At 34.2% G+C, this 9,984-nt stretch overlaps 1 pseudogene; it reads left to right on the forward strand.

The window, feature by feature from the left end:
* Positions 1–4,483: 4,483 nt before the first annotated feature.
* On the forward strand, positions 4,484–4,602 carry LOC120591950 (uncharacterized; annotated as a pseudogene).
* Positions 4,603–9,984: the final 5,382 nt, after the last annotated feature.

Below are 9,984 nucleotides of genomic sequence, written 5' to 3' on the forward strand. Positions count from 1 at the left end.
TGCAGCTTTACTGTCATACATGAGAAAGTTCTGGTCTTCATACCAATCACAATCATGGTGATTGGTCGTCACCATTATCTAAAAAGAATAATATTTGATCACTGATGTCTGCATATATAAAGATTCAACTAGTCTAGAGAACTAAATGAAGGACACTGTGAACGATAAAGATTTAATAAGATGTAAATAACAAAAGAAAAATTACACTAATTCTGTCTTTAAGTGAAAGATAATTCTAATAATAAATATAATTTTTATTAGATTCATCAGAGAAAAGTCCAAATGATGATAGAGATTCCGTAGGATAGAGGCACTGGTATTGAAGATTTTGAATAAATACTAGTATCAAACCACCCTTGGGAATAATCCACCACTGAGCTTGTGTAGCCTAAGAAAAAGCAGACTAGAAAGGTGATATTACTGACAGAAGCCATAATAACAGTTAAGGCTCCTCAAAATCATCAATGGAGATTTGGGTAAAACAAGAAAAAAATCATCCATTGAGACTTAAACTTCCTTCAAAATATTTCCTTTTGTTTTCTTAATTACACAAGGCCTAAAAGTAATTTAAATGTAATGAAGTCTTTTAACTTCTGCACCACAACTCTGTAAAGCATTTTATAACTTGAAGTAGCTGCAGCCAACTCTGTTTTATTTTTATTTTTTAATTTTAATTAATTTCAAGTTTAGAGTACACTAGTTAGACATCTATATAGTTAGTAAAATGATCCCTGCAATTACTCCCTCCCTCCCCTGACCCTCTACCTAGCCGCATATTAAAGCTAATTGCATTCCTTATACCGTGCTTCCCATCCCTTTGACCATCCATCAGCTACTAATTTGTACTTCTTGAACCCTTCACCCCATTCTTCCAGTGCCACACACCCCCGCTTCCCTCTGTCCACCACCAAATTGTCCACTATATTTGTGAGTCTGTTTTTGATTAGTTTGTTCTTTTTGTTCCTTAAATTCCGCATATCAGTGAAATCATATAGTGTTTATCTTTCTCTGTCTGACTTAAATACCTTCTAGGTTCATCACAGCAATATCTTTTTCCATTCGATTCCTTTTCGTATGTAGGGGTCTTGTTTTCTTATCTTTTCAGCCACTCCATCTCTTGGTTGGAGCACTTAATTATTTTCCATTTCAGGTACTTATTGATAGGAATATAGTGTTACTATTCTTTACTACTGGTTTTGATACATGTTTTTTCCTCTTAAAGGAGTCCCTCTAACATTTCCTATAATTCTGGCTTGATGGTGATAAATTCCTTTAGTTTATTTTTGTCTGGGAAGCTATTTATCTGTCCTTCAACTCTAAATGATAGCTTTGCTGGATAAATTATTCTTGGTTGTATCCTGGGTCTACATCCTTTCCAATATTTTGTACCAAGCCCTTCTGTCCTGCATAGTTTCTCTTGAGAAAACAGCTGCCAGATGTGTGGTTGGTTGTTCCCTTATATGTAATGATTTGTTTTTCTCTTGCAGCTTTTAAAATTCTCTCTTTGTATTTAACGTTTGGCATTTTAATTATGATGCCTTGGTGTGGGCCTCTTTGGATCTCTGATTTTTGAAATTCTCTGAGCTTCCATTTCCTTCACCAGGTTAGGGATATTTTCCATCATTATTTATAGAAACAGCTGTTCAACATCTTGATTTTCTTCACTTATGCCGATCAGATGAATATTTGGAGCCTTAATAGTATCCCATATCCTCCTTAAATCATCTTTATAGGCTTGGCATCTTTTGGTTTGTCATTCTGTTTGAGTGTCCTGATTGGCTTTCCTGTCCTCTAGATAGGGCATGTGATCCTCTTCTTTATTCTCTTTGTTTATTCTTTTGTTTATTCCATTTAATATACTTCTCATCTCAGATAATGTGTTCTCCATTTCAGACTGGTTCCCTCTTATAATCTCCATCTCCATTTTTATCTCTTTGTTAGAGTTCTCTACATTTCCCGTTTATTGAGCATCTTTATAAACAGAGTTTTGAACTCTGCCTGTGTTAGATTACTTGACTCCATTATATCTGGATCTTTGTTCTGTTCTGTCATATGGTTTCTGCTTCTTTGTCTTCCCATTTTAGCTGCCTTTCCGTGTCTGTTTCTGTGTACTAAGTAAAGCTCCTAAGTATCTCGGTCTTATTAGTATGGATTTATGAAGTACGTGTCCAGTGTCACAGTCCTGAGATGGGTTCAGCTGCAGGCCAAATTTAGCCCAAGCTTCTATCCCTGCAGGGCCACCTGTCATGATTCAGCAAGCAATCCACAGATACTGTGCTTATAGTTTCCTCAAAAGGCCATACCAGCAACCGAGGCCAGCTGCCTCCAGTGTCAGCCTAGGCGCTGCGCAGCAAGAAGCATCTGACTAGCTGAGTATATACATGAAGGTGGCTTACGTGGAGCCTGAGTTAGGGGAGGTGGGGTTTCAGGGAATCCTCTGAGTGGAGTGACCTCTGTTATCCAGTTTGATGATGTCATAGCTATGGTGGCGCTGTGTCTAGCACACTGGTAAGGGGAAGGGCTCAACAAGGAACAATGGATACTGCCAGCACTTCTGTAACAAGCAAGTCTCACTTCTGCCCTCGCTCTGACAATATCTTTCTGTAAGTCTCTCGTGCCCCTTGAGCACAGCCAAATGAGCACAGGCACTCAGAGCGAGCATGTCCGTCACCAAGAAAATCCAGTCACGAACAGGGCCCCTTTAAGAGGCTTCTGCCGCTGCCACTACCACTGTTGCTGCCACTGCTACAGCCTCCGTCTCAATCAGCCGCTTGGTATCAGGCAGCCGCAAGTCCTCGCCCCATCCTACCTTCTGCCATTGCAGGGTGATTTCTTGGATTTCTCCATAGTTACATGACTTATTCATCTATATCCCAGGCGATTTTTCCTTGCTGCTACTCCTAGTTTCCCTCACAACTTTGATTTGGTCTCCAGAGGGATGAACAGAGCCTCTATCATCTATGCCATTTTTTTCTCAGCCAACTCTATTTTAAAAATGAGATCCACAGACCAAAGAGAAATCCAATGCATATGACATTGCTATTACAATCTTATATAAAAACATATGATGTATTTCCCAAATGGCAAAAAGAAAAAAACAACCATAAAGCTGTATTTTTTATATCCTAAATAATAGCTATCAACTACCTGAATGCAAATTAATCAGATATTATGGAAAACCTACATCAAATAAATTTAAATGTTCTATGAGTTAAAAACACTGACCCCTGACTAGTATTGTATGTACCACCTTATCTGAAGTTTTATCTACTTACAAGTATATCAGCTTTGCCACTTAGTCCCTTCCCATAGTCGTCGGTTGCAATGACTTGAGTAGGACCTCCTCACAGCAGTTTTGATAAGTCCTGTATATGTTTCCACCATAAATCTTTATTTTCTCTCTTTAACTGGTGGTCTCATGAGTCTGCATGCCATGTCATTATAATTGCCAGTATCTTTATCAGTAGTCTATGCGGGGGAAAACACAGGTTATAAATAATCACATAGAAAAGTAACTTTTAGTAAAGGACTTATTTATAAGAGTGATGTTCCTTATGTAGTAATAAAACAAAAAAGTCTATTTTTTCTGGATATTATATAGATTTATAGACTTTATGTCCACAAGGTTGAATGGTTGTTGTTGTCATTAGAATGACAGTAACTACTGAACAGTGAATTAAAGGAGATGGATACTAACAGAGTCCAGTCCATGAATCAAGTGTTTTGACTGGCATGTCAAATGGGTTCATCTCTGGCCTATAGTCCAAGTTGGTTCAAAGATGGGATTGATTGATTACCTATCTGCTGTTTTGTGTATAAGCATAGTATGTAATCGTGTGTGTGCGTGTGTGTATGTGTTTATCTACCCTATTTCCTAAAGGGAAAAATAATGAAATAAACACATTTATATCTCAAATGACAATAAGACAAATCAAAGTTCAGAGCTTATAACCAGTAATCCCAGATATGAACAAAGAGATTGTAATGAGATAATGCCATGTCATAATTCGAGAGGGTTAGAATACTAATCCAATTTCCTTTTCATAATTTTCTGTCATGGTTAACCATGATATTTGGTGGTAGGTGCTATGACCTACATGTTAAGGTTTCTTAATATTTAGAATTTTAAAAGTAAATAGATGCTTAATATAGGTGTGTGTGTGTGTGTGTGTGTGTGTGTGTGTATTTGTGTTTAATAAATCTGTGAGCATAATATATTAGGCTCACTTTATAGCTTCTATTTCTTGGAAACTTTTCAGAATGCCAATTTAAGAATTATTTCATAGTGAAATATTTAAAAACAGAATTAATCTTAGTGAATTAATACAAAGTTATATATACCCTACTTATGATATTAGATATGTAAATGTTATATTTTTATTACTATTTTCATTATCTGATTATTCTTAGTTTAACCAGTGACATTAATATTAAATATCATGTATCAAGCATTTATATTTTGCCATTACATTACCAAAAGTTCATCTATGGCCATGCCACCCTCAACATGCCAGATCTTTTCTGATCTCGGAAGCAAAGCAGGGTTAGGCCTGGTTAGTACTTGGATGGGAGACCACCTAGGAATACCAGGTGCTGTAGGCATTAAAAAAATAAAAAATAAAAATAAAAATAGTACCAAAAGGTCTACAAAACTAATCACTTTTAATAAAAAAAAACTCTCAGAGGAATATATTATTCTAATTATATATATTAGAGCTGTCCAATAGAACTTTCTGCAATGATGGAAATGCTCTAAATATGTTCTGTACAGTACACTAGCCACTAGACACATTTGACTGTTGAACACTTGAAAGAAGCCTATTGTGACTAAGTAACTGAAATTTTAGGTTAGTTTAATTTTAATTAAATTTCAATAGCCAAAGGTGACACAGTAAGTGGTTAAGTTGGAATATAATAATGACAATAATAGTAAATAATATAAATGTCTGTTAAGATATGGTATGAGCCTGACTCTCTACCTTCAAATTTGATATATGTGCTTAACCTGTTAGACAAAGTCACTTAAAAAACCTAGATATTTCATTTCAAGATAAGAGTATTCCTTGATTTTTCTAAGTAGTTAAAATTCTCAGCTTTAGAATAGGACAAGCTCTGACTACCACCAGCTCATCTCTTTAGATGATCTGGATGTCTTACATAATGACAGAGCTGAGTTTTGGCATTAAAGGAATGGTAATTAGATTTCAACATTAGGTCCCATTATGACTTAAGAGAACAAAAAAGAACAAAGAAAAAATAGTTATCAAAGGTTTTCTTTTTAGTTTTGCACTTCACAGTTTTTGTTCATTTAACAAAGGACAGCATAAGAAATTAAAAAAGCACATTTCCAACTAAAGTTAAAATCAGAGTTTGAATCAAGTAATCAAAGACATTTCTTTTACATTACTATGAGCAAATTTGGGACTAATGCCAATTCGTTTAAAGATTTGGTTCAACATTGTCCTTTTACTTATGATTAACACGGGCATTTCCCCTAAAATAAACTTTTTATTGTTAATGCAAAATTTGTTGAGGTATAACAAACACACACCAAAAATGCAAAAATCTTAAGTGTGCAGCTCAATAAAATTTTGCAAAATAGACACATCCATGAGACCAACATCTGCACCAAGAATTACATTACCAGCATCCCAGAATGACTTTCTTGGCCTTCTAGTCATATCCAGCTCCCCGAGGAAACCACTATCCTAATTTCTATTGCAATAGATTAGTTATGAGTATTTTTAAACTTCATATTGATGGTGTCATAATATGTGTTCTGTTTTCTGTCTATCTTCTTTTACTCAATTTTGTGTTGTGAGATTCTAATCTTCTATATTTTATAACAGACCCGGTAACACGACAAAATCACATTTAGAAAAAAAAAAGATTGTTACAATAGAATCATTGTGATTGCTTGGTACATTAAGCTTCTTTGAGCAGTTCTTATTTCTTAACTTACAATTTCAATAAATGAGTAATTTCACTTTGTAGTATCATTAATTTATTAAATTATGATAACCACAAAATGGCCATATTTTACTGTAACAGATTAAAGTGCTCTTTTAAACATACCTTTCCTGAAACAGAAATCATTTAATGTAAAATTTTGGGTATCGAATTAATAATTATAACTCAGGAATATCTATTTTCTTTTGTAATTTTTCATAGTGCATTTGGAGTGAATTATCAAAAAATGAGATATAGGATTTTAAAAAATCATGTTTACTGGACCTTTTTTATTCAAAAATTATAAAACTCAAACTGTTGTTGGTAATGATTCCACTTTAAATTTCTATTTCTTTGAAGGGACTTGATCCACTTTGAAATCTTGAAGCTCTCATTTCAGAAAACATTTATTGAGGATGGTTGACAGAATCATTAGCATTCTGTCAAATCTCCCTGATCTCTCCCAAGTATATATAGTAGAATACTAGTAAGTTAAACTGTGAATGATAAAAATTCTAATAGGTACTATATTTTTAGCATTTTCATGTTTAATAGGTACTATACTTTTAGCATTTTCACGTTTAACGTTGACTCTATTCCATGTTTAATGAACAATGAATTTAAGACAGAAACCTAATATACGATGTGACTGATACATGTTGCATGTGTATATTACAATCATACACAGTTAACAATGTTCCTTTTATAAATCAATTACAATGCATGATTCATTGAAATACATCCCAAGTCACAAAAAATACTGACAACAAAATTAAGAACACAATTTTAAATCTGGTTCAAAATGTGAACCAGGTAAGGGAGTTTCAGCAGAGTGTCTTGTATCTATTTGTTTCCTACTTTTAATACCTGCAATTTTACTTGTTTGTATTTTGTATTGTGTTTTTGAAAGAGGTGAACTCAAAAGTCAAGTAGATTTTTAAAAGAATTCACTTAGAGTTTTAGGTTTCCTTATAAAATGAGAAGAATACTGATCGACAAATATTATTTAAGATATTATATGGCCAAGTACAGTCATAATTACCTAAATGTTATTATAACATTAAAAAATAATATTTTCCACACATTTACCAATGAATGTGCAAATTGAAGCACAAAACCAATTAAAACTTTTACTACTTCAGACATATTATCATAAGATTGTAACTCCCTTAATCATCTCTTTTTTTCTTATTCAGCTCAAGATGTATGTACGTTACACTCCTAATATATACAATTTTTCTTTTCCTGCTCTCTCCTTATTGCTTCCTGGTCACTTTTGAATCAACCCTGCACAACCTCTCTCTCAACTGAAATCCATACATTTATATGTAGTATACATTTTACCCTTCCTTGTTGCTGAATACAATAAGGCTATAGGTATCTAGTTCTTAGTCTACCTCTTTAACTTCACCTTCTTTTTGTATGAATATCAGTGTTTATGTAGATGACACACCCACTAACCCATTTCAAATTCCTAGGCATGAAAAACCTTCAATCTTTGAACTGATTGACTGCATCAATTCAATTCTACACTCTAGCCTTTTGGTTTATGGAGATATTGGTCCTAAGAAAACAGCTCTGGAAGCATAAACTTCAATGTATAAATTTTGGACCATAACTTCCCATTGCTTTCTTATTCAGTTAAGATCACCTTGATACTAACAGTGAATTTTTAGTTCCAAAATATCTTCTCTGTTCTCACTACTTCAGGGCTTATGTCCCTTCCCTCTCCACCATAGATTTCACAGTCACCATGTTCTTATTTTTTTCTCCGTCCACACCTGGAACTTCCTCCTCTTGAATTCATTTAACCATCAACCTACTCTTGGGTGATGGAAGAGTAATGCAAGAAATTAAATAATCAGGCAGACTAATGCTACTATAAGTCCATGATCTCTGAGTGCAACTGTGCTTGTATTTATTTGGAAAAATGGTGTTCTATGTCCTTTGCCTTGCTCCAAAAGTTCACCCTTTTCTTCAAATTGCTTATTTATTCAGTCTCCTCCAGTGAAGTTGTAATTCACACAAAAATTGAGGATATCAGTGTGAAATAGCTCAATTTCACAGCCTATAAGAATAACAGTACCTATATCTGTAATTATTGTCTTTCTTAAAATCTCAGAGGAACAAATTGACTCTTCTGTTCTGAAGGTTCTTATGCTTTCATCTAAATCTGTCCCATATCTTCCATGTTTAATGCTTCATGAGCTCTATCTGTCTCTGTACTTCCAACCTTTTCTTATACAAACTATGACATCTTTCTCTCATTAAAATGGAACTAAACTTTTCTTTTACTCTATACTAACTCTGACACTATCTCCACAATTTTCATATCTATTTTTCACAGTTATGTTCCACAGAAAATATTTCTACAATCATTGCCTCCAATTTTTCACTTCACAATCATTCTTTAATCACAGCTGGAATCCTGCCGCTATTGTTCCACTGAATCTGTTATAGTCAATGACTGTGGTCGGCTGAGTCTCAGATCAATTATCAGTCCAGTGCTCTTTAAACCACAAAGTTCATTTGTATTGTTTGTAGGATGTTATTGCTAAGGCTGCAAGCTAGCATATATGGAACACTTACAGTTTTCTAGGTGTTATGTAAATATATACATTATTGTATAAAACCTTTCATTGAGTAAATTTTATTATTATTTTATAGGTGAAGAAATGAAGGCACAGCGAGATTACTAATTTGCCCATAGTCACACAAATAGTTGATAACACAGCTGGCTAGGTCTCACTCTAAAATCACTACATTGAATGTATCAAACTAAGTACCAGGACAAAGATTCCAATGAAAACAACAGGAAATACTAGAAAACATGTCTTAAAACCTCTTCCTAGAAATATCAAGGGGGTAGAAAGACAATAATAAATAGCCAGGTCAAAAACTAAGTGAAGGTAACAATACAAAAATCTTAATGATGATGGCTTTCACTTAGAGGTTTTTTGTTTTTTGTTTTGTTTTGTTTTGTTTTGTTTTTTGCTGATCTAAGTGAACTTAAAATTTGATTTATGAGACCTTGAGTGGCTCAGAGAACAGGAGGCAAGACTCAAGGCTTACTCATGGAAATGAGTCTAAAAAGGTTTCCATCCTCATAATACAAAATTCTCACTCCTAGGGCAAATGAAAAATCCATCTTCCTTTCCAACAGTGACTGCCACAACTACTCCAAAGCTGCAAAGAAAATTGTCTAGCTTAACCCTTGATTTTGAGTGTAGTGGAGAAAAAACGTCCTTGAGAATTCATACCAAATACAAGCTCTCATCAGAGTTTGTATCCTTTATTCACATACCATCAATTTATTCAACTCAGGGAGAAACCTTAATATTCTGAATTTGTAAATCTAATAGTCCTAAACTCTGCCTAAATGAACAGAAACAACACAATTGAGAATTTGAGAAAAGTGATTGTTGACCGATAATGGCCTAACACCCTTACAGAAGCAAGCGCATTTTTTTCATCTTTATTAAAATAGACAACTAGTTCCTCATATTTAAATTGTACAATTCAATGAGTTTTTTTTTTCAATTATAGTTGGCATAGAATAATATACCAGTTTCAGTTGTATAGCAGTGACCAGAGATCCACATAATTCGCAGTGAGCACCCCACTGAATCTAATACCACTTCCCCCTTATATATTTATTACATTATTAACCATCTTCCCCATGCTACACTCTACATCTCCATGTCTATTCTACAACTATCTTGTACCTCTTAATCCTTTTGCCTTTTTTGTTCTCTCCAACACCCTTCCATCTAGTATCCCTCTAAATATTCTCTGTATCTATGAGTTTATTTCCATTTTAATTGTTGCTGTTTTGTCCTTTAGATTCCACATGTATGTGAAGTCATGTGATATTTGTCTTTCTCTATCTGACCCATTTCATTCAGCACAATATCCTCTAGATCCATCAAGACCATGTCTTTTTCCATCACCCTCCTTTTAGTCTGTGTGTTTCTTTTAATCTGAAGTGAGTCTCTTGTAGGCAGCATATATAGGGGTCTCATTTTCTTATCCATT

This window comes from Pteropus medius, unplaced genomic scaffold (assembly GCF_902729225.1).
Source record: "Pteropus medius unplaced genomic scaffold, Ma_sr-lr_union100, whole genome shotgun sequence".
NCBI classification, from domain to species: Eukaryota; Metazoa; Chordata; class Mammalia; order Chiroptera; family Pteropodidae; genus Pteropus; species Pteropus medius.